General features: G+C 34.8%; 1 pseudogene; it reads left to right on the top strand.

Moving 5' to 3' along the window:
- Positions 1–948: 948 nt before the first annotated feature.
- LOC149226771 (26S proteasome non-ATPase regulatory subunit 1 homolog A-like) lies at positions 949–3,568 on the top strand (annotated as a pseudogene).
- The last annotated feature ends 22,138 nt before the right edge of the window (positions 3,569–25,706 follow it).

The raw sequence follows: 25,706 nt of genomic DNA, 5'->3' as shown, positions 1-25,706 counted from the left end.
CAAAAAATAATTTTTGTTTTTATCACTGTCGGTTGAAGTTTTAACAGATTTATTTGCTGTAAAATAAGTTTAAAAACCCAGAAGCTTTTTGAAAACCAAAAGAAACTTTCAGTGGAATGTCAATTTCTAGGCCAAGAAACCATATTCTGCATAATGATAAACCCTTGTTTTAAAGAGCTGTGAGCAGTTACACATACAAATCTCTTGTGAAATAAAAAATTAAATTACTTATTAAATCAAAAATTAAAACGTAGTAGTAATTAGACCCACAGTGTTTGAAGAAAAAAAATCAATCACTAACTTGAAGTGCAAATTTGCAGTTTCCTGGCAGTTTCCTTGGAGTCAATCTTGAACTGGGCGTGCAAGGTAAGTCTGAATGGGCATATGCCTTGAGAGAGAGTGTCAGGGAAGTAGACAGCGCAAAGCTCTTCTGGGCATGTGCAATTTAAGGATGAAGCCAGCCACCAACAATATTAACAAGGCTTTCACATTGGCTTTGATTTGCAAATTTTCTATAAAAGCAAGGCGGTGTACATTCTGTAAAAGTAGCAGAAAGCAAGGTGGATTGTGATTCTATATACTATCTGGAAAGTTACCGTTCCTACTCTACTCTGATTCCAGATAATGCGGATCCGTAATTTAATATGTTTATTGCTTACCGAGTCACCGACGCTGATTAGAATTTAGCATATTTTCAATTAAAAAAACTTGCCCAAAAAATACCCTGTTATATGAAAAATAAAGGGGCGTAAGTTGTAAGTTGTAACTATACCAACGCTGATTAGAATTTAGCATATTTTCAATTAAAAAAACTTGCCCAAAAAATACCCTGTTATATGAAAAAACTTGCCGCGTAAGAACGTTTGGTGCATAAGAACGTTTTGGAAAAAGTTCCAAACGTCAAAAATCCGTCTTTTACTCTTCCAGGCACGTCACTCAAAACGGGCAATGACAAATTCCAGCCATCAAATACGTGCAAAAAGCCTTATGACGGGCAAAATGCCCGTCAAATTCCATCCCTGGATGGGATAATGATGGATAGGTTTCTGTTTTTACTATTGCTTGATTTTTTTTTTTAATTTAAAATTAAGATTGAAAGTTTAGATAATTCAATGTTACTCCCTCTAAATGCAAGATATTTTTCTAACCCAAATAAATATTTATTCTATGAAAGTTAGATCTTCTCAGACTATAAACCATACAATTGTATATTGAAATCCACAATAGTGTATGCCATAGTGTGACCATTTATGCCAATGTATTGATGCATTCTCTAACAACTATAAACACTTTCCTCAGAGAAAATTTGGTGATTCAACTGTGCTTTTATATTTACAGTAAGTTTGTGTTCACATTTAACTGTTTCTTATAGAATTTTGTTTTTATATTACAGAGTTTTATGGATTTGATCTGTTGTGTTAATAGGAATGGCTAAGCAGAGCCACAATATCGGAAAATTTTAGTTCTACGGCTAGCTTGGGAGTCATTCATAGGGGTAAGCTTAAAAAAGATGTTATTTCACGGCTCCTTATCTTTCTTAGAATGATGTCAGTGGAGGTGGAAGTCCATTTTTTTTTAGGGTGGAGCCCTATATGCCTTGGGACTTATACATGCAAATCATGGAGAAGAGATCAAACAATTTCTTTGTGAAATATTACACACTGCAAATCTTGAAGTATCTCATTCCTGTGTAGATATGCACTATTTTAAAATAAAAAAGTTGATTGACCCTATTTTACAGCATGTTTTTCTCTTAAGGAAGCCATTATAGATGTCTGTTGTAATTTCTATGGGTAATTCAACATGGTGCATGCTTAGGTTTGCGATGGGTGGAATGTTTTTCTTTGAAGGAAGCCATTATAGATGTGTGTTGTAATTTCTATGGGTAATTCAACATGGTGCATGCTTAGGTTTGGGATTGGTGCCTTTAGGAACTCCCTATGAAGAAATTTATGAGGATACCAATAGTATTTTCTATTTAGATAGTGCAGTTGTTGGGGAAGTGGTAGGTATTAGCATGGGTCTCCTTATGGTTGGGACTGCAAGTGAAAAAGCTACTGAAATGCTTGCATATGCACATGAAACAACATGAGAAGATTATCAGGTATTAATTTTTTTTATGTAACAAAGAACTCTACTTTAAAATAAGTTTTTTACTTGAATATATTAAATTTTCTTATTTTTCCTTGGTCTACCTGGAAGATATGATTCCAATTTAGAAATGACACGTAGGGGTTTGGAACTTGGAATAGCCCTTACTATTTATGGAAGAGAAGGGGAGGCAGATACACTTATTGAACAAATACATGGGATGAAGATCCTATTTTGCAATATGGTGGAATGTATGCACTCATCCTGGCATACTGTGGAACAACCAATAACAAGGCTATCTGATGCCTTCTCCACTTTGTTGTCTCAGATGTCAGTGATGATGTGAGAAAAACTACAGTGTTGGCCCTTGGGTTTGTTTTATACTCAAAACCTGAGAAGGTTAATTTTGTCTACGCATCTCGATAGAATTATCTTTTTTTGGTCAAAATCATAAGTGGAATGTTTGTAAAAAATTGTCGGCAACATTACTACTGTTTCTATTTTCTTGTGTTGATTTGACAATTTTCCTTGTATTTTCATAGACACCACAGGTTGTATCTTTACTTTCTAAGTCTTACAATCCACATGTTAGGTATGGAGCATCTATAGCAGTGGGTGATTCTTGTGCTGGTATAGGATTGAGTGAAACCATTTCACTGTTAGAGCCACTAACATCAGATGTAGTTGATTTTGTTCAAGCGACTTTAATAGAAATGGTTATGGTTCTCCATTAGACAAACGAATTGTGTCAATCATGTCTAGCTAACTTCAGGTATGTTTCCACATGGACTTTACAATGGCTTAGGACTACTTCATGGAAGTTCAAATTTGAAAAGAAAATATTTCCATCGCTTATCTATTGTTTTCAAAATGTTGGTATATACATTTATTTCAATTTTGACCAAGCTATAATGATTTCTTGATATTGCTTCAGGTGCCAAGTTGTCAACTAGAGAAAAACATTCTCGATAATCATGAGGATACCATGAGTATGATGGGTGCAATTTTGGCTTCTAGTATTTTAGATGTAGGTGGCATGAATGTAACAATTAAAGTACTTTCCAAGTATGCGTATGAGAGAATGACTGCAGTTATTGGAATGGAAGTCTTCACATAGTTTTATTATTGGTACGAGCTCTTCTACTTTTTGAACTTGTATTTTGCACCAACTTATTTTATTGGGCTTAACTATTAATTGAAGACCCCAAAGTTTGAATCTATATTTGATGCAAAACCTTTATTGCTCGACTATCCTCATCGAATGGCACCTCCAACAACCACCTCAACTGCAAAGCTGCCAACCACTATTTTTTAAACATCAACAAGGGCTAAAACGAGAGGAAAAAAAGAAATAGATAATACAAGTATAGTTGAAACAATATCTGGTGATGATGGTAATACATTTGTATCTGCTAATGGTGTTGTGTGCTCTGGAAAGGGCCCAAACTCTAGTGATAAGGATGGTGAACCAATGTAGGTAATTAGTGTTATTATTGAGGTGCGTTTTGTCACGATAAGATTCTATTAAAAATGAATTATAAAAGTACCGATGAACATATTGGTGGAATTTAGTATGTGGAGAATGGTGATCTGTGTTTATTTGTTTCTCTGTTCACTAGTTTTCTTGTGTTTTTTGTAAATAGTAATGTCCTTCTTGGGGTGGATCCAAATTTGGAGATTATTATTGATCGATAAAGGTTGAAAATGTGATTCATCTTATGTAGAACAGGGGTATTCATCTTATGAAGAACCCTATTACACCTTTATCCATAATCTACCCTACTTTCTGTGGAAAGTTATGGTTGTTACTATCCAATGATAATGATAATTCTGATCCATGATTCTGTCAAAAGAGTATCGTGCCTCATCATCAACTGGTGACTTATATAGGGCTTCAAAATTGACCTCACCCAATCTAAATTGTTGCAAAACAAGTACGATGTTGTCTCAATGAATGTATTTTTTTTTAAATGAAGTTCTAGAATCATGATTTATAGGTCGATTACTTGGACAACTCACAAGAAACACATACAACGTATCTGATACCAACTTTCAAGAGATGCAAGCAACATCGTAGATATGAATTTTGTGGTTGTTTGAGAGAAGTGTGAAACTGTACTGACAGTCTCAAGACAACACCTTAAATTCAATAGTTTCAAGAGGTCAAATGGCACTGTCTTCAGGATCCCCATAATGTTTAGACACTAATGGAAAAATAGAGACCATAAAAATGATATACTATCTAATTGCATACCACCAAGGGAACATATGGCATATAATGTCCTTAAGGTTATACTCAACGTGTATGATTGTAATGTTATAAGGACTCACCTACAACATGGTTCACTTGGTCTAAAAGAGTTTGAAAAGGCTAGATAGAGCCACACTATCAAAGAAAAGTTTTCCTTCTTCAACCATGGGCATATAAAGCCGATGCAAGGTTTACATGAGCTCACCCTTTCAAATCACCAATATTATTTTTCCCATTTCTTGGATTCTAATGAAGGAAAAGATTCAAAATTTAGGACTTATGTTGAATATATCTCAAAAGAAGCAACCTTCTTGACATTATTAAGTGTATTTGGAATTTGATGCCTTGACCTAGAGAAAACGAAAGTTGTATACACTTAAGATAGATGTTAAGACATGAGTCATTGTTTGAGTGCAAGGCTATGTGAGGTTTGATATTAACTTTTAAAATAAAAAAGCACAAGGCTATAATGAAGCAGTTGTAACAAGGGTTTACACAATTGCAAGGAAACTCTTTTAATAGACTCAAGTTAGGGCAACAAAGTTGAGATACTCTCTTAAAATTGAAAAAATCTATAGGTTAAGAGGCTTAAATTCAAGCTTTCTTGCACTAGCTAAAGATGGGAGATGGGCCAACCAAAGCTTTCTTTAGATTCCTTGTATCAAAGGAAGCAATGAAACAGATCAAAGTTATTAACAATATTGAAGGGAGGGTTAATGAAGTAGATATCAAAAAAGTGTTTGAAATCATTATAAGATTACTTTTCAAACACAAGTTGATATACAAAAGAAAAGTGGCCATGCAAATGTCTATTGGTGTAGTTCCTTGATGGTTTTCTAATGAACAACAAAGGCTATGTGATCATGGTTTAATTTTAAATGAGTTAATCACTGCATTGGAAAAATGGCCAATGATAAGTCTCAAGGGATTAATGACTACTCGTGTGAATTTTAGAAGGCTACATGAGATTTTTTCAAACCTGACTCGTGACAGGGGTATAACGAAGCACTTTAGTGACAATCATTTAGGAGTTCCTTCAACAAAGGTTTGATCATGTTCATTCCAACACTTGAATATTTTGAGTTAATCACCAATGGGCACTTGATAATGTTATTCGATGTCACATTTAAAATCATAGACAAAGCATTGACACAGAGTTTGAGACATATTTTCCAAAGATCATTAGACATGGTCAAACAAGTTTCACTAATGGGTGTTATATTATACTCAATGTCATTGTAATTTAACATGGAATTAAAAAGGTTAATACACTAGGTTAGAAGCTATGTTCATTAATACTAACTTTGAAAAGGCACATGATATCATGTGATGGCCATTCGTTCTTTCTATGTTGAAGGCCTTGGGGTTTTTCCCTTTCTCAATTTAAAGTGACAGAAACCTTTTTCATTGATGTTATTTCCTTGTCCACTAACTAGGTTAGGTTAGAGGAAATTAGCTTGTTCAGGGCAATTTGGCAAGGTTTTTGCCTTTTGTTTTCCCTTTTTGTGATGCTAACAAAAGTGCTAGATAACCTTCTTTAGAGCAAGAGTGCTCAAGGAATTATCAAAGGCATACCCCTTTAACATGGAGATTCTTAACTTATAAAAGGCTTTGTTATAATACCATGGGCCAATACCATGGATCTCAATCCTCTATTTATAAATATTACTAAAAATATTTTGTAAAGATAAAATACTTACCATCCACCTATTAATTATTGATAATTAAATTAAAATTATGAAATACCCATTCCAAAATATACACCTCTAAAAAGAGTGTATAAATGTAATTATTAATATTATTGAAAAATAATTATTATGAAACTCACTTGAACAACTTTAATGATTACCAAGGTTAGGGCTACAATGAAGATAAAATTACATGCTCCATTAATATTTAACATCGTAGTCTAACTAGGCATCGTTTTTGCTTAGAAAACAATGTAAATTTAGGCAAGATTTTGATAAAATTCAGTGAAATTTTTGGAAATCCTGGTTATAATTTCCAAACTTTAATATTTTGAGTGCCATGAGAATTTTTTATTGTGATGAATCCATTCCCATGATTAAAAATAGTATTCAAACACCATTTTTAAATTTTTTGAAAAAAAATAGTCTAATTTTGAAGATTGTTTACTCTCTAGGAAAAATTAGTAACCAATTCTTTGTTATAGGTGGTCTAAGGAACCTCCATAAGAAGGAATTGATTCAAGGTGGGCTCCGATGCAAGATGACCAATGCTCCAACATGTTTTGTGTGGTATAACTTTCAATAAATTACTTATTGGCAATAACCATCCCTTCTCGTCCATTTAAGTCAATATAATATTGTTGGTGGATTGTGTATTTGTGTATTGTCTCTTGATCCTATTTAATTCCATTCTTGACTTCTTAAGGCACCACAACATGGTCAGTCTTTGGAACATTCTTTCTGCGTATTGTGAATTTATTTGATTTATTTTAAATATTGTATTCAAAATGAACAATTGATTTCACTTTTCAAAGTGTTTTTTTGGGAGTTGTTTTTTGAAATTATTGTCGCTCTATTTAATATTTCTTAATCAAAATTCAACATTTTTCTTTGTAAATAATGTAGTAGTCCAACCTCTAGTCTTGCAAACATATTCTATTATATAATATTTTTATTTCTGCAAGTTGTTCATTTCCATTCATGCCTTCTTATTTTTCTTTCACAGATTTGTAAATACAAAATAAATTGGAATTATCACCTCGCAGTTTAATATTCTAAAATCGTAACATACTCTTGCTCGAACTGTTTTGATATTTCTCCTTCCTTTCCTTTCACCTAAACACAAGCACCTAAGCTTTCCTTTAGCTGTTTTGATTCTCAATTACTTGATATACTATGTTTTCATAATGATGACTCGTGTTAATGTTAACTAATGCCAATATTCATTCTATAATTCAAGCTCATAATCTTTTCTAGTAATTTAGTGGTAAGGTGTGACCTTATATGGTTGTCTCTCTGATAAATTCATAATCCCACATTTACATTTATATTTTCATACTTGTCCAAGAAATGAAATTCATGTGGCACTCCCAGATTTAATGTGAGGTACTCATAGTTATGATAAAACAAATAATAAGGTACATAATATGTAGTAGCAACTCTGTATTTCTAAAGATCATTTTGGTGGCAACATTTATACTAGTAATTAAATAAGAAACCTTTAGGCATCATAAGTGGACATTGCAAACCATAAACCCATAGAAATACCATAATCTACAACACAAGATTGACAATTAAGGCTGAGAAGCTTCAAGAAGTTAAGAGAACAAGTGAAAGCAAAATTTTAGCGTTTTTGTGAGTAAGATGATATAAAAATTCTAGATGAAAATTGATGACATTCTAGAGATGAAAAAGGAATTTGTATTAAAGAATATATTGTAGTGTATTGGTAGTAGATACGAATGATATAAATGTTGTATGATTTCCGATGGTCCCTCCATGCATATTCTCTGGCCTTACCACCACTCGGACACGGACACTGTATATATAACAAACGTTATTTCTCTTCTTAAGAAAATAGTGAAAGTTAAACTATAGCATTACATCGTTGAAAGTTAAACTATAGCATTACATCGTTGACATATTTCTTCTGCTCTCTTATAAACCGATTTGGATCAGAATGTCATTATTAGTGCATACCTTTTGGATTTCTTGATTGAATATTTTTAGATTTGTATTGACAACATCAAGACAACATTTTTCGTTTTATTTTTTGGTTAATTATTAATAAACATACTCCCAATTATTTACAGCATTATCACACTTGTTAAAGGGTGTATGGAGATGGTGATTTATGCAGTCCCTGTGGTTTTTGTTTTTCAGGAATTCTAGGCTAATAATTGAGCATATTCACAGATCTGTGTTTAACTAAGTTGCATATAAGTTTTAGAATGAGTTTGAATTGGGAAAGGTCTATTATATCCCAAATGGAGCCTTTCGAGTGGCAAAGAAACAATTCAAAACAATACCAAATGATTACAAGATGGACTTGCATGAAAATTCAGAAGTTGAAGCAGTATGACATAGATGGAAAGAGTTGTTTCCATATCCTTATATTTTGAGTGTGAATTTGTTTCTGAAATCATTAAGCCTTTTTTAGGTGAAGGAGAGACATCCTACTTCAATGTTAGAGTACACACTAACAGAATGGCTCAATCCATTGAGGGTTGTATGGGATTTTATACAAAGTGTGTTCATCACTTAATATTTAGCCTAGAATGGAGGTTTTCACACTCTTAAATTTGTTATTTTGAAGGAGGAATTTGATAAAGGGCCGATTTCTTCAAAATATTTCTAGGGTGGACTTATTCCTAGACCCATGTTAGGGATGACCCCTCTTCATATTCCAAATAGAAATAATTTATATGCTTTTTTGGGCACATTTGATGCATCCTCAGTGCACCAATACATGACATTGATGATTCAAAAAATTACTCAATCCATGAAGTGTACTTGGAACTCACATTTTGCAAATTTATTTGAAGAACATGACCATAATATAGAAAGTTGAAACTATAGCATTATTATTGGTTTTAAGGCTATTTTTTCCTGCACGAGCTTGAATGTACACATGTAGCAACAACACAAAGACATTGTAATGTCACTTATTCCAGTAGTGATGCAAATTGATGAATGAACAAGAAGAAACAATAATGAGATCAAACAATGTCTAAAAAATGAAACAGTCTCTCTAATAGTAGGGTGAGATTGACATAACAAAGGCACTCAACAACAATATTATTCCTAGACCTTGTGAAGTAGATCAACCCTCCACATTTCAGCGCTTTCAGATTGAAAATTAATTTGATAGAGGATTTACATTTCTCATGTTTTCTTTTCATCTAATTGGTTGACATTTAGAGCCTACATTTAAAAGCATGAGCACCTTCTTTGAGGTGACCTAGTCAACATATTGTGGATTGAATTTATGGAAAATAGAAGATTGTACCCCATGATTTTAGATATTGCTTTGAGGAGGTTTGAATTTTTATTTTTTGGACTCACAAAGGAGAGGCAAGGCGAAGATGTGACCAATCAATCATTATGTTAGTAGGAGGTTTACTTACTCTAGACCTGAAGAATCCTAGAATATTGGGGCATGTTACCCACCTACATATATGGGCAACCATAGGAGGTTTTTTCTTCAATGATGGAAATTTGCAACCATCTCTCATACATTATTTATTATATGTTGTCTTTTTCTTTCCATTTGTCTTCACAAGTTATCTACAACCTGACAGTTTTAGCATGTAACTTAGCTGACATGATTATGGATAAGTTTTTCTTGAAGGTTGAATACTAAGTTCGTAATTTTTTCCTTTTTATGGTGACATTTTATTTATTTTGTTTATATAATTCATTTGGCCACATAGTGGCCACTATGGCCCAACTAAAGAAAACATGTTAGAGTTTCTTGTTTTTCTGGGGGAAAATGTTATTGACATCTTGTTTTTCTGGTGGAAAATGCCATTAACATTACTAATGTTGAGGTATATGTTGTATAAATCCTTTATAGTCTACTTTAATTTAGGTTCCAATGTTCATCATCTTCCATGTGTTATACTCTGCATTGTGTCTTGTTTCATTTTTATTGATGGTAAGAGCCATGAATTGAAAAAAAGGGAAAATAACAACACCGGAGTGACATGTGCAAAAAGAGAGAGAGATATATGATATTGATGTGTATTTTTTAATGTTTCTCTCATTGTGTGTATGCAATGGAGAAACAAACGACACCTTTATTACAGATCTCGGAGTGTGCTTTGCCACGGTAATGTTCATTTTTCATTATTTTCTTACTTTAAAGTGTGTAAAGAGATTAGTGAGTTAAATATGTGTCGAGTGTGGAGTTGAGTGTTTAATCCTTGTTCTGTTATATAATTGAGGATTGTAGGTTTTCAATTATCATGAAGAAATTAGGGTATAACAAAGTTATGATCTATAAGTTTGTGTGTCTGCATCATGAGGGCCAAATCAAGACAGGTGCCCCTTGCAAGTCTGAGCGACTTGTAAAATATAATCATGTTCTTTTATAATTTGGTATTTTGATATTTGTGGATCAATTATTTTCTCTTTATTTTATATAGAGTCTTTATTTTCACCTTTGCATATCTTACTAACTGAGGAGGAATTGTAGTGTATGCAGGCACAATTTTCTGCAAGCCTCTAAAGCCATACTAAAGAAAAATGTTTCGGCATGTACAAGAATGTTTTTGATGTTTATGATGTGAGGAAATCAATAAGATTTTTTTCGATTTTTGAGAATGTTTCTATCCATTTTTCTTGGAGAGAGCCTCAATTGCAGTTGAGATGGAAGTAATATGGGCTATGTGTACATACCAACAATAAAGTTGAAATACCTTTTTCTTCTTGGATTCCTCAATTATTCAAATTATATTTTTAAAATGTTGAAGACTACCATTCGAACCTGGACAAGGTAGCACTTGGAACTTACTTTCAACCAAATCATAAGCATGTTTTGAATTTAACTCATATTTTCTTTAGATCCAAAAATGGATCCTATGGCACTAAAGATAGCTAACTTATATGGAACAAGATCAGGACTTGATATGCAATGTGTATCACTCTTGCACATAATTTAAAAGGTTATTTTTCTTTTAATAAATTCATTTATTCAAAATGATCCCAACATTGTGCTACATGAAAAAAACCTAAAAGTTCACACATAAGCTTATGTCATTCTTGCACAATAAAAAAAACCATCTCTTAAAAATGTGCAAGAAAAACAAGAGCAGTGACATTGCCACCATGTGGCTCTTTTTTCTTTTATGATGAAATTTCCCATCAAACTGTCATGCATTATTTATTATATCTCATTTTTTTCTTTCCATTTGTTTAAGTTATCTACATTGTGAGCTTTTTAGTGTGTAACTTAGTTAGCATGATTGTGCCTAAGTTTCTCATGAAGGTTGAATGCCATTCTTTTAAGGTGTTATTTTCTATGGTGAAATTTTATTTTATTTGTTTATACAGGTCATCTAGCCACATGGTGGCCACTATCACCCCACTCAATAAAACTTGTTCAAGTTTCTTGATTTCCTCGATAAAAATGGTAGACATTTCTCATATTCAAGTATATGTTGTATAAATATTTTATAGTTTACTTTAGTTTATGTTCTAGTGTTTATTGTGTTTCATGCCTATTACTCTGTATTGTGTAAACCTTCATTTTCAGAAGAGGAAATCAATATTATTTCTAAGAAGAAAAAATTGAAGAAAGAGGAGAAAAACAACACTGGAGTGACAACTTCAGAAAGACAAAGAGAAGAGAACCAGTTTAGTGGTATCCTTAAAGCCAATATCCTGCATAAGACAAACAGTTACAAATTGATGGTAAAATCTTTAAAGTTTGTGAATTGTCCTGCAATGCCTTGACTACATTTTGAAGTGATGAAACATTAATATTTCATGTGTAAATTGTAGATCAACCAACATTACATTGGAAACTCATATTGTAATACTAGAAATTTTATATAATATAATTTATGTTGATAAATAATGAACACATAAAATCAATCTAAAGATACTAAACTAGTAGTTTATATTGATTAATGATTAACATAAACTAAATGAATATACTAATAAATTAGCCATTTATAATGATTATTAATGAAATTAAATGAAACTAAATATACTAAATTAGTCATTTATATAATGAAAATCAAACTAACAAAAATAAATAAATGACTATTGCAAATGATAAATTTGTGATTACAAATAACTATTGAATTTTGCCTATATAAGACTATTAGTAGGTAATTTACAGTGTCTTATAACATGACTGAAATTTAGTCATATTTCTTTGGTCATTACCTACTTTCAAAAGATGACTAAATTTTACATATATATCACTATTGGTAGCTAATTTATAGTATCTTATAAAGGATCAACATTTTAGTCATATTACTTTGGTCATCAATTGGTTTTTTTGGGTGATCATATAGTAATATATTTAATTGTATATTTAGTCATTAATTATGGAATTTAATGACGAAATCAATGAATAAATTAATGACCAAATTTATGACTAAATATACTACTAGAGGATAAAATTGAGACAACCAATTAATGACTAATCTAAAAAGAACTAAAATTTAATCATTTTATAAGATACTATTGGTCACCTACTCGAAAATTGTCAATTTTAGTCATTTTTTCAGTAACTAATTATCCATTTTGTAATAGTGTTAGCAACCCTCTACAAGTGGTTTGTAGCCCTTGGCCCCTTTTTTCATGGATATAAAAACAAATTTGAGAAATGTATAGAAGATGTACTCTTTAAAGTGTTTTGCAAGTGAAATCTGCATTGACGTCTACTAAACAAAACCCTACCTACAAATATATTCAATAAATCATTTTTTGGCATACTAAATCCTATGTGGGGAGTGCCACTAGTTGTAAATTGGTTCTAGGACTCCATTATAATTGATAATTTCCAGCTAGAGTTTTATTTTGTATTTTATGGCCAATTGCATGGCATTTCCTTGAGCCATTCTCACACATAATGTCAATATTCTTTGTTGGTATAAAAACCAAACCAAGTACCAAAATTGAGCTTTGTAATTTAAAGAACGTGTGTTTTTCCAAGGGATATGGAAGATCACTAGTCACGATCGCTTGAGTGAGTGTTTTGCAAAATCCACCCTTTATGAACTATTTGAATTAGCCTTTACTTAACAAAACCCTAGCTTCAAAGATCCTAAATAAATCATTTTATAACCTATGAAATCCTTGTACTGGGTTTTCCCAAACCTATAACCCATTTTCAAGATTCCACTGAAATTAATGGTTTTCTCATCTCAAACATGATTTGTATTTTATATCCAATTGCATCTTAGTTTCTAGAGTCATTTAGGGACATATTGTGAATTTTGTTTGCGTGTAGAAAGACCAAACCAAGCTACAAAAACAGTTTCTATAAATTTTGGAAATTGTGTTTAGCAAAGGCCCATGTGTGAATTTTGCAATATCCAAACCTTATGTAAAATTTTCATTGATTTTTTTTGCAACAAAACACTAGCTCTAAATATCCTAAAATAATTCTTCTTTTCACCTATGGATTCATTGGAGGGTGGTGTCCCTAGTTGCATCCTGGTACTAGGAGTCTAAAGGAACCAACAATTTTCCCATTTGAGTCTTGGTTTGAAGTTTATGTTTAGTTACAACTTTCTTCCAAGATCCATTTAAGGACATATTGAGAATTTTTTCCATGGGAATAAAACTCCAACCAAGTAGTTGAAAGAAATTTCATAAGCTCAAGATTTTGTGTTTGGTCAAGGACCATGCAAGAAAGCTAGCCATGATTACTGGAGTAAGTTTTTCTCAAATTAGAACCTCTTGTGAAAATTTTGAATTGATCTTTATTGGACAAAACCCTAGATGTGAAGATCCTAAAATAAATCGTTTTTCAACTTATGGAATAATTGGGGCTTGGAGGGTTTCCACATTTATAACTTGGTGGCACGAGTCCAATAAAACCAATGGTTTTTTCATCCAAGTCTTGATTTGAATTTGATTGCAAGTTCCAACTCACTTACAAGAGTCATTCAACGACATAATGTGAATTTTTTCTAGGGGTATAAAAACTAACCAAGTAGAAGAAACAAGTTTCATAAGCTAGAGTATTTGTGTTTGGCCAAGTACAATGAAATAAAACTACGCATGATTTCCCTAGCAAGCATTTTGCAAAGTCCAACCCCTTGTGAAAATTTTGAATATATTTACTCAGAAAAACCATAGGTATAAATATCTTAAAATAAATCAATTTGTCAGCCTATGGAATCATTGAGATAGAGGTGTTAATAGACATAACTCAGTGCTAGGAGTAAAAGAAACCAATAATTTTTCCATTCAAGTCACAATTTGAATTTTATGGTGAGTTGAAACCTGCTTCCACGAGACATGTAGGTACATATTGTCAATTTTGTATTGGAGTATAAAATCCAAACTGATTAGTATAAATGATTTTTGTTAGATTAAGAATTTTTGTTTGGTTAAGGCCCAGGAAAGCACACTACCCATGCTTCCTTGAGTGATAATTTTGAAAAATACAGATGACTTGAATTAGATCAATGTATTATTCTTCATATATCTCATTGAATTTAGAGTGGAAAAAATGGAGGAATCATCTTGCAAGGTCATTTTTAGTAATGTTCAGAGTTTCAAAAAATTTGGAGTGAAAAACATGAGGAGAAATAATTTTTAGGCCTTAAATGACCACCTTTTAAGGTATCAACCTTCTTATGGACCTATATTCCATAATTTACACATTAATATGATTCTAGTGGTGTAATGATTTGCACAATCAAATTTTGTATGAGAAAGTAACTCCTCTTGGAAGTTTACCTATCACAATTAACCATCATAATTTGAGAAGATGTCATATATACCCTTGTTACTCATGGAAAAGGGGATACACACATGGGAAATATAGAGAGGACTCTAGAAGGGTGAAGTTGTAACTCACATGAAGGGTTGAATGTGTGAAATTTAAGTTCTCACTGGTTTTCAGGCTATATTATAACTAGGCCAATAGGAGGAAAATATGTTTCATTTTATTTGAGTGAATTTCGTTTCATACACGAGTAGAGTAGTTGAGAGCGGATAGAAAAGGAGAAAATAAAAAGGTTTTGTACGTTGTATTAGCCCATGCTCCACTGGTCTCACTTCTTTTTACTTGCATCCATTTTCATTCAAGGAAAGAGAGATTAGAACAACCTTACCTTCCAACTAGGTATCTCCACGTAAGTCTTTCCTAGATCAAATCTTGTTTCTTTATGGATGTTACTAATTGTATTTATGTAGGTTCTCTATTCTCCATATTTAATATATTCCATGCATAATCATAACAAAATAATTAACAAATCAATAAGTCTAAGGAACAATTAACACTAAAAGTGTAGATTTTATATTTTTACATGCAGTTTAATAGATTTGTTGTGATGAAGTTTCTAGAGGAATATCCATGGCACTTTATGGATCATATTAAAATTACAACACATTTGTTCAGGTATATTGTTTGGAGTTACAAGGTATCTACATCTATTAATATCAATGTCAGACAACCTTAGTCATGGCTAATAAATGTGTTAATAACCCACAAGATCATGTAGATGAAATGCTATGTAGCTCGAAGCATAAGTTAGATATATAAACCATAATGTGAGCCTTCTAATGGTTGCCCTAACCAATAGAATTTGGATATTCAAAGAATATGGAGGTTCTAACTAAAAGGTTATATAAGAGGGTATATTGAGAGACTAAGAAGAACTAAAGAGGATGTCTAAGAAATAACCCAACAAGGATAAATCATGTTTGCATTTCATGAACCACTCATTGTTCATGTTCAATATGGAAATGAGGGATGATATCAGTCCATATTAAGGTGAAATTTGTGCTTTCAATTTAAAGTACTAGTTGCAATATTATAAGGTTGTTCTTTTTTCAAAATATAGATGAAGAAGATGTTGGCATTATGGTTCAAGTGTTGTCCTTGATGGCAACTCACTCAGTGGATGGTACAGGTGCTCAAAGGTTAGTACAGGTGATGGCAACTTAATCAGAAGACAGATCTCAGTACAGCATGGCAAGAAAGCTCATACACGCTGTTTCGTTAAGCCCAAGTCGCGTGTACACGCAAGTTCGATTCATAAAAAGCGCGTGTATGTGGAAAGGTTCCTTTGGTTCATGGTGGTTAGTCCTTGGAAGTTGTGCCTATGATTTCGGACCATTATGTCTCGACGGGCGTGTCGATCCCTAGTTTTAAAGTTGATGGTATTGTGTTACTATGGTTTTGGCTCTTGGTATTGAGAAAGGCCTAAGGCTATATAAGGAGAAGAAGATCATTAGGCAAAGATCATCTTTCGACAAGGCATGAATATCTAAGAGAGAAAGAGATCTGATATGCAAGTTCTGAGTTGGTTGATCTGAGCTAAGGAGAGATCTCATCGGTTGATGGAGAACTAGATCTAAGGAGAGATCGGGATCAAATGGTTTGAAATGCACTATCATGATATGGTTGATTATGCGTATTTCTAGATCTGCATATTGTCGCAATGTTACGTTCTGGGTCTAACTAATATCTGGTACAGCTGCAAATTGAGAAAGTTTATTTTTAGATCTGTACGCAGGTTGTCTTCGGTAAAAGAGCGTGTACACGCGGGTTCTGCTCATTAAAGTAGCGTATATCTTTTGAAGCTTGATTTTGGGTTTACAGTGGGGTCTGACTGTTATTGCAGAGTTCTGTAGTCTGCTCTGTGTTCTGGTAACTGGTGATTGACAGGGTTCAGTGGTTCAGTGATTCAAAGTTTGGTTGTCTTATGCTTCAATGATCTGTTGTGGAAATTGAATAAATTGTGGTCTTCAGATTGTAATGTTGTGCTTCAGGAATATCCAAGTCTGAAAATGTATGAAAAGTGATACCTGGAAGAAGGAAGATTGTAGGTCAGCACCTACGTACTAGTATCTTGGCTAGTACAAGAGCAAAGGGGGTTGGAGCTCCCTTCCAAGGAAGTTTGGAGAACGAGAGAAGGTTGAAGCCTTCTGCAGGTTGTAGCCTGCGTACTGGTATAAGGCTGCACCAGTACAAAAGATTGTAAACTGAAGTTTCATATTAAAGAAAGATAGAGACAACTTGCAGCAGGTGGTTTTCACCCACATTGGGTTTCCACCTTATATCTTGGTGTTCATGTGTGTGGCTTTTTATCTGTTCTGTTATACTGCACATGTTTACTGTTAATATGATGTCCTGATGCACTTAATTGAAGAATAAGCTAACTAAATTGTGAGTTTTCTGCTTATACGCTGTTTTACTTCGTCACAGTAGCGTGTACACGCTGGTTCACTTAACTGAAGTAGCGTATATGTTTTTGGGCATAGAAAAAGTTTGATTACTCTGATAATACTGATTCACCCCCCCTCTCAGTATTATTTCCAACAATTGGTATCAGAGCAGGTCCTTCAGAGAAGCTTGATCGCTTGAAGGAAGATCATTCATCATGAGCAACTACGAGAAAGAAGCATCAATCAGGCCACCGGTTTTTGATGGAACAAATTTCAATTATTGGAAGGTAAGAGTTACTGCATATCTTCAATCTCTTGGTACAGAAGTTTGGGACATTGTAGAAACAGGCTATGCTTTTCCTTCAGCTACTCCTACAGATCCAGCTGAGAAAAAGGCATATGAAACAAATGCAAAAGCAGTCAGTACTCTATTAGGAAGTATATCTCAAACAGAATTCATGAAGGTCATGCACTTCAAATCAGCAAAAGAAATATGGGACAAAATGATCACTAGCTATGAAGGAGATGAACAGGTAAAGCAAGCTAAACTTCAAACACTCAGGATTCAATATGAGACTCTCAAGATGTATAATGATGAAAGTGTGGCTAATTATTTTCTTCGGGTAGATGAGATTGTTAATTGTATGAAAAATTTGGGTGAAGAAATAAGAGAAACTATAGTAGTTCAAAAGATTCTAAGATCTTTATCCCCCAAGTTTGAATCTAAAGTATCTGCAATAGAAGAAAAGGAAAATCTCCGTGTTCTCACTATGTCTCAGCTACATGGAATTCTAACCGCTTATGAAATGAGAAAGGGAGGTCCATCTGACAGAAGGGAAGCTGCTTTTAAGGCATCAGGAAAAGAAGATTACTATGAAGCAAGCCATGTTCCAGAAGAAGAGGAAGAAGAATCAAATTTTGTCAGAAATCTTCAAAGGGGTTCTGGAAGGTTCAGAGGTAAGCTACCTTTCAAATGCTTTGCTTGTGGGAAAGTAGGTCATTATGCTGCAAAATGTCCTTATAAGGATAAAGGAAAAGAACCTGCTAGATGGAACAAGAAACAAAGTGCAAATAAGAAAAGCTACTACACCCATGAAGATAGTGATGGCTTATCAAACAGTGATGAAGATGAACAAGGTAATAAATATAAGCTGTTAATGGCATTTGAAGATGATGATTATGAGGATGCTATAGATGTGGATAATCTCTATAATGAAATCACTAGACTCAAGAGATGCATAGAAGAAAAGAATGTGATCATTGATACTTTGCAATTTCAAATTGATGAAAAGGAAAAACATCTTGAAAAACTAGAAGGTGAAATTGTTGGTCTCAGAAAAGAAATTGAGAAAACAAAAGCTATTAATCTTAAATTTGTCAAAGGATCTGAAACTTTGGATGAGATTATCAGTGTGCAGCGGTCTCCTCTAAACAAGACAGGTTTGGGCTATAATGGAGAAACCTCTCAAGCATCCACCTCAAAAAGTTATCTTGATGCAGCAAGAGGAAATGAGCGGAAGAACAATGAAGATAATCAGGTAAAGCAGGGACGAGTTACAAACAGAAACTATCAGGGACAATCCTTCTTAAGGATGAACAAAAGCTACAACCAACCACAGGTAAAATCTTCTCAGTTTGGCTCAAGAATAGATGAAAATAGAAATTACAATCAGTTGGCTGGTAGATTCAATAACCGCAGAAGCTTCTTCAATGGACAATGCTTTTCTTGCCACAACTTTGGTCACAGAGCAGCTCAATGTGTTGCATATAAAACAATCATGACTAGGGAAGCTCAAAAACAAAGAAGTATGACAGGGATTACAAAAAGGACCTATAACAACTTTTCGGTGCTTGAAAATGAAGTTGAATGTTCTATTTGCAATAATTTTGGTCATAAAGACTCTGAATGCAGGAGCAGGTTTCAGGAGAAAAAGGAACAAGCCACAAGCACCAAAACATGGAGAATAAAGGAACCTCAAACAGAAAGATGTGGGATAGCATTTTATGCAGAAGGACAGGAAAATCTATGGTACATTGACAGTGGATGTTCGAAACATATGACAGGTGATAAAGAAAAACTTGAATCTTATTCTACTTTAGAAAAGGGAAAGAAAGTTTCTTTTGGAAATGATACTCCTGCAACTATAAAAGGAAAAGGTATTGCTCCTTTGAAAGAAAAGGTCAAGGCTGGAAATGTTTTGTATGTTGATGGATTGAAGCATAATCTTCTAAGTGTCAGCCAGATGTGTGATCAAAAAACAGAGGTTATTTTCAGATCGAATGGATGTCTTGTTCGTGATCTTGATACAGGTAAAACAGTTCTCAAAGGCAAAAGAACTCCAAATAATCTGTACATATTTGAAGAAGGACAACAACAATGCTATCTTAGCAAGGATGAAGAGCACTGGTTATGGCATCGAAGGTTGGGACATCTAAGCTTCTCACAAATAAGGAAAGCATGCAAATATCAGGCAGTTCGCGATCTTCCAGATATCAAAATTCCAGACAACACCATATGCAAATCTTGTCAGTTTGGAAAGCAAACCAGAACTAACTTTCCAGAGAAGGAAGGATCAGCTAGCTTGCCTCTTGAGCTAGTCCATACAGATGTATGTGGTCCATTTAGGAAAAGGACACCTCGAGGAGAAGAATATCTGATATTATTCATTGATGATTTCTCAAGGTTTGTTTGGTTAGGGCTTATGAAGCACAAAGATGAAGCATTCGAAAAATTCAAATCCTTCAAAGCATTGGCTGAAAATGAATCAGGACACAAAATCAAGTGCCTCAGATCTGACAGAGGTGGGGAGTTCACATCAAATGAATTTTTCGATTTCTGCGATGAACATGGGATAAGAAGAGAATTCTCTACAGCTAGAACTCCTCAGCAAAATGGGGTTGTGGAAAGAATGAACAGAACTATCCAACAAATGGCTCGTGCTATGCTCGATGAATCAGGTACTCCTGCAACCTTCTGGGGTGAAGCTGCACATGCTGCTGTTATCATTCTTAACAAAACAAATGTCCGAGTAAACAGCACTCAAACACCTCATGAGCTTTGGAGTGGTAAAACTCCTTCCGTGAAGCATTTCAAAATCTTTGGGAGCAAATGTTATATTAAGAATACTGATGAGCAACTTGGCAAACTTGAACCTAGAGCAGATGAGGGCATTCTTCTTGGTTATTCTCCACATAGCAAAGCATACAAGTGCTACAATAAAAGACTTGGCAGAATTGTTGACAGTATTGATATAGTGGTTGATGAGAAGGGATATATTCCTAGGCAAGTTCATCATGAAGAAGATGAAGGTTACTCTCAAAGGCGAAATGATGAAGAAGAAGAACCTCAAGAAGAAGAAGAATCTCAAGAAGAACCAGAGGAGCAGACAAGAATAGAAGAGAAGACTCCATCCAGATATGTCCAAAAGAATCATCCAGAAACTCAGATTGTGGGGCAGAAAGAAGCAGGAGTACAAACAAGAAGGACACTTGCAGAAGCTTCAAGCTACTTGGCTCTACTCTCCTCCATTGAACCACAAAATGTGAAAGAAGCATGCAAAGATGAATGTTGGGTCAAAGCAATGGATGAAGAACTTGAGCAAATCGAAAGGAACAACACTTGGGAATTAGTTCCTAGACCAAAAGATAAGAATGTAATAGGAACAAAATGGGTCTTCAAGAATAAGTTAAATGAAAATGGAGAAGTAATTAGAAACAAGGCCAGACTTGTTTGTAAAGGGTATGCACAGCAAGAAGGAATAGATTTTGAAGAGACCTTTGCTCCTGTGGCAAGACTAGAGGCCATCCGAATGTTCCTTGCTCTCTCAAGCTTTCAAAACTTCAAGGTATTTCAAATGGACGTGAAATCAGCCTTCCTGAATGGAGACTTAGAAGAAGAAGTATATATTGAGCAGCCAGATGGGTTCATTCTTGGGAATGATCCAAACCTTGTATGCAGATTGAAAAAGGCTCTCTATGGGCTCAAACAAGCTCCAAGGGCTTGGTACTATCGGTTGGACAAATATCTTCACCAACAAGGCTTTTCAAAAGGATCAGCAGATAGCAATCTCTATATAAAAGTTGAAAATAACAAATTGCTAATTCTTGTTGTTTATGTAGATGATATTATTTTTGGCAGCAATGAAGAGACTATGAGTCAAAACTTTGCCTTGGTTATGCAGAAAGAATTCGAAATGTCACTTCTTGGAGAATTGACATATTTTCTTGGATTGCAAATCCAACAAAATGAAGGAGGTATCTTCTTGTCTCAAACCAAATACCTCAAGCAGATCTTGAAGAAGTATGGCATGGAAGAGTCAAAACCAGTATGTACACCCATGGTTACAGGATGCAGCCTCAGTGCAAATGATGAATCAGCAGCAGTTCACCAACCCACTTATAGATCCATGATTGGGAGTTTGCTTTATTTGACAGGTACTCGACCAGATATTACACATGCAGTAGGAATGGTTGGAAGATTTCAAGCCAACCCAAAGGAAACTCATCTTCAGGCAGTCAAAAGAATCTTCAAATATCTTCAAGGGACCCAAAACTATGGCTTATGGTATCCTAGAAATACAGATCTCACTCTTCATGCTTACACAGATGCAGATTGGGCTGGAAGTGTGGATGATAGGAAAAGCACAAGTGGAGGTGCTTTCTTCATGGGTTCCAGATTAGTATCTTGGTTCAGCAAGAAACAAAGTTCGATTGCCTTATCTACAGCTGAAGCAGAATATGTGGCTGCAGCATCTTGTTGCACACAACTTCTTTGGATGATGCAGACCTTGCAGGACTTTCAAATCACTTGCACTCCACCTGTCTCTATCTTATGTGATAATACAAGTGCAATCAGCATTTCAAAGAATCCAGTCATGCACTCAAAGACCAAGCACATACCAATCAAGTACCATTTTCTTCGGGAACAAGTGCTTGAGCAGAAGGTCAAGTTGGAGTATGTTCCTTCTAAGGAGCAAGTTGCTGATATTCTCACAAAACCACTGCCCAGGGAAACTTTTGAATATCTCAGACAAAAGCTGGGAGTAGTTGATGCTTCATCCTGTTGTTGAAATTTGTTTGTTCTACAGAAAAGTTGGTATACGCAGGTTACGGAAGGGATATGAGCGTATACACGCGGATTCATGGTGAGTAAGTCGCGTGTATGCTGGACGCTTGTTGCAGAAAGAATATCCGCGTACATACGCTGTTTTATACAGGATAAAACGCGTATATGAAGTTCTGAACAGCAAGGGAAAACTCTGAAGTTCTGAACAGCAATAGGAATGTCAGAAGTATTCAGGCACAGTTTCAGGGAGTGCAACAGGCACAGGTTCAGGGGGAGCAGCTCAAAAGTCTCATAAAGCATTGTTGGCATTCAGATGTTTTGGTTGTTGGTTTAAGAAGAAGGAGCTCAGAAAGAAATTCTAGTTGCTGATCTAACAAGATGTTTATCAGATGCTGCTGGTGTCTTTCCTAAGTCTTGGTCTAGATCTGTTGTCTCTATGTCATGTATCTCTCTTGTCTCTTTTATGGTGTCAAGGTCATGTAACGGCCTTTGTTGGTTTCCCCACTATGCCTGGGATGAATGATGAAATGTTCATGTATTATCATGTATCTTCACATGGTTAGGTGGATGAGTCAATATTGGTATATCCCCACTAGGTTGGGTGATGAATGTATGTTGAGTCTTTTGGTGATAGGAAGGTCTTCTTTAATGTATAAGTCTTTGTTCTTCTTGAAGAACATCTTTTGCAGATCTTGCCTACAGTCAAGGGGAGCATGAACAACACTTGGTGGATGGATAGATTGGTACACTTTGGCATACACAAAGGGGGAGCACACTTGGAGATTTCAGCATGTACTCAGGGGGAGTATGAACAGCAGTATGGATAGCAGAAGGAATACCAAGGAAGATAATATCTTGGTCCACCCTTTGCCCTTGATGACAAAGGGGGAGAGTGACTTGGTGTGGTGGTTGCCATCAAGTCCAAAGGGGGAGATTGTTGGCATTATGGTTCAAGTGTTGTCCTTGATGGCAACTCACTCAGTGGATGGTACAGGTGCTCAAAGGTTAGTACAGGTGATGGCAACTTAATCAGAAGACAGATCTCAGTACAGCATGGCAAGAAAGCTCATACACGCTGTTTCGTTAAGCCCAAGTCGCGTGTACACGCAAGTTCGATTCATAAAAAGCGCGTGTATGTGGAAAGGTTCCTTTGGTTCATGGTGGTTAGTCCTTGGAAGTTGTGCCTATGATTTCGGACCATTATGTCTCGACGGGCGTGTCGATCCCTAGTTTTAAAGTTGATGGTATTGTGTTACTATGGTTTTGGCTCTTGGTATTGAGAAAGGCCTAAGGCTATATAAGGAGAAGAAGATCATTAGGCAAAGATCATCTTTCGACAAGGCATGAATATCTAAGAGAGAAAGAGATCTGATATGCAAGTTCTGAGTTGGTTGATCTGAGCTAAGGAGAGATCTCATCGGTTGATGGAGAACTAGATCTAAGGAGAGATCGGGATCAAATGGTTTGAAATGCACTATCATGATATGGTTGATTATCCGTATTTCTAGATCTGCATATTGTCGCAATGTTACGTTCTGGGTCTAACTAATATCTGGTACAGCTGCAAATTGAGAAAGTTTATTTTTAGATCTGTACGCAGGTTGTCTTCGGTAAAAGAGCGTGTACACGCGGGTTCTGCTCATTAAAGTAGCGTATATCTTTTGAAGCTTGATTTTGGGTTTACAGTGGGGTCTGACTATTATTGCAGAGTTCTGTAGTCTGCTCTGTGTTCTGGTAACTGGTGATTGACAGGGTTCAGTGGTTCAGTGATTCAAAGTTTGGTTGTCTTATGCTTCAATGATCTGTTGTGGAAATTGAATAAATTGTGGTCTTCAGATTATAATGTTGTGCTTCAGGAATATCCAAGTCTGAAAATGTATGAAAAGTGATACCTGGAAGAAGGAAGATTGTAGGTCAGCACCTACGTACTAGTATCTTGGCTAGTACAAGAGCAAAGGGGGTTGGAGCTCCCTTCCAAGGAAGTTTGGAGAACGAGAGAAGGTTGAAGCCTTCTGCAGGTTGTAGCCTGCGTACTGGTATAAGGCTGCACCAGTACAAAAGATTGTAAACTGAAGTTTCATATTAAAGAAAGATAGAGACAACTTGCAGCAGGTGGTTTTCACCCACATTGGGTTTCCACCTTATATCTTGGTGTTCATGTGTGTGGCTTTTTATCTGTTCTGTTATACTGCACATGTTTACTGTTAATATGATGTCCTGATGCACTTAATTGAAGAATAAGCTAACTAAATTGTGAGTTTTCTGCTTATACGCTGTTTTACTTCGTCACAGTAGCGTGTACACGCTGGTTCACTTAACTGAAGTAGCGTATATGTTTTTGGGCATAGAAAAAGTTTGATTACTCTGATAATACTGATTCACCCCCCCTCTCAGTATTATTTCCAACAGAAGAAAATATTTTGTTTACTCAATTTAAATTAAAGGTCCATGTCATGTCCTAGTGAGAAATTCACATGAAAAACTTGAGGTTGGAGGGAGATACTTTAGTGACCATGTGGGAGGATTCTAAAACATCCATAAAGTCATAACTTTACCCTATCAAGTATGTGTAGGACCAAGGCATTTGGTGGCATTAACTCGGGAAGAAGAAAGGGGAAGTGTATAAGAGACGAATACAAAGTTTAGAAATATGAACATACTATTAAGTATCTCCCCATAGAACCTAGTTTTACTTCTCAACTACATAAGGGGTATACATAGCCATCTATAGATGTAAGTGATGTTGTTCAAACCAAAAATGTGCATGAGGCTTGTGTATATGAAAAATACGTATAGAACATAGGGTAAACTCTAGGGTAATCAAGTGGGTGAAAGAAAAAGGAGGACAAGGGATCTTCCAATGAGGGGAAAGAGAAGTGAAAAGGAAAAAGGTAAAAAGGCACTAGACACAGCACACTAGGGAAAATATCCCAACAACTAATGCAACTACTATAAGGTTGTTGGTCATATGGGGGAGAAGTGCTTGAATTTCCATCTAAAGCTCAAGCCAAAGAAAACAAAATGCTAAGAAAGGAAATATCATGGGCACTGATTTGAGAAACTAGGTGGAAATCCACGTGGATTTCGATGATAATATTTCGTATAAATTACTGTAGAAGGGGTTGTATTTGGGTAGTCTTCAACTGAATCAAGATAATGAAATGTCTAGAACCATATATAAAGGTCAAAAGGAAAAACAAATATGCTCATTTTGACTCAGAATCACAACTAAATCTCATAGCAACATATCTAGTCAAGAATTTAGATCTGGAGACTCATGAACATATTATCCCATATCCATTAGGACAGTTCAATAAAAAGGTATATATAAAGAAAAAACAATAGTACATAATCAAATTTGATGTTACTGTTGATTTTGTTGATGAAGTAGGGTTAGATGTAGTTGCACTTCATGTATTTGGAATTATTTTTGGGAGTTCATATATGTACATGTGAGATGTGATGTAAT

The sequence above is a fragment of the Pinus tabuliformis genome, chromosome J, assembly GCF_031772625.1.
Source record: "Pinus tabuliformis cultivar Carrire ecotype Pingquan chromosome J, CPIR1, whole genome shotgun sequence".
NCBI classification, from domain to species: domain Eukaryota; kingdom Viridiplantae; phylum Streptophyta; class Pinopsida; order Pinales; family Pinaceae; genus Pinus; species Pinus tabuliformis.
Note: the sequence above shows the minus strand (reverse complement) of the source record. Positions and strands in the feature narration are given on the sequence as shown.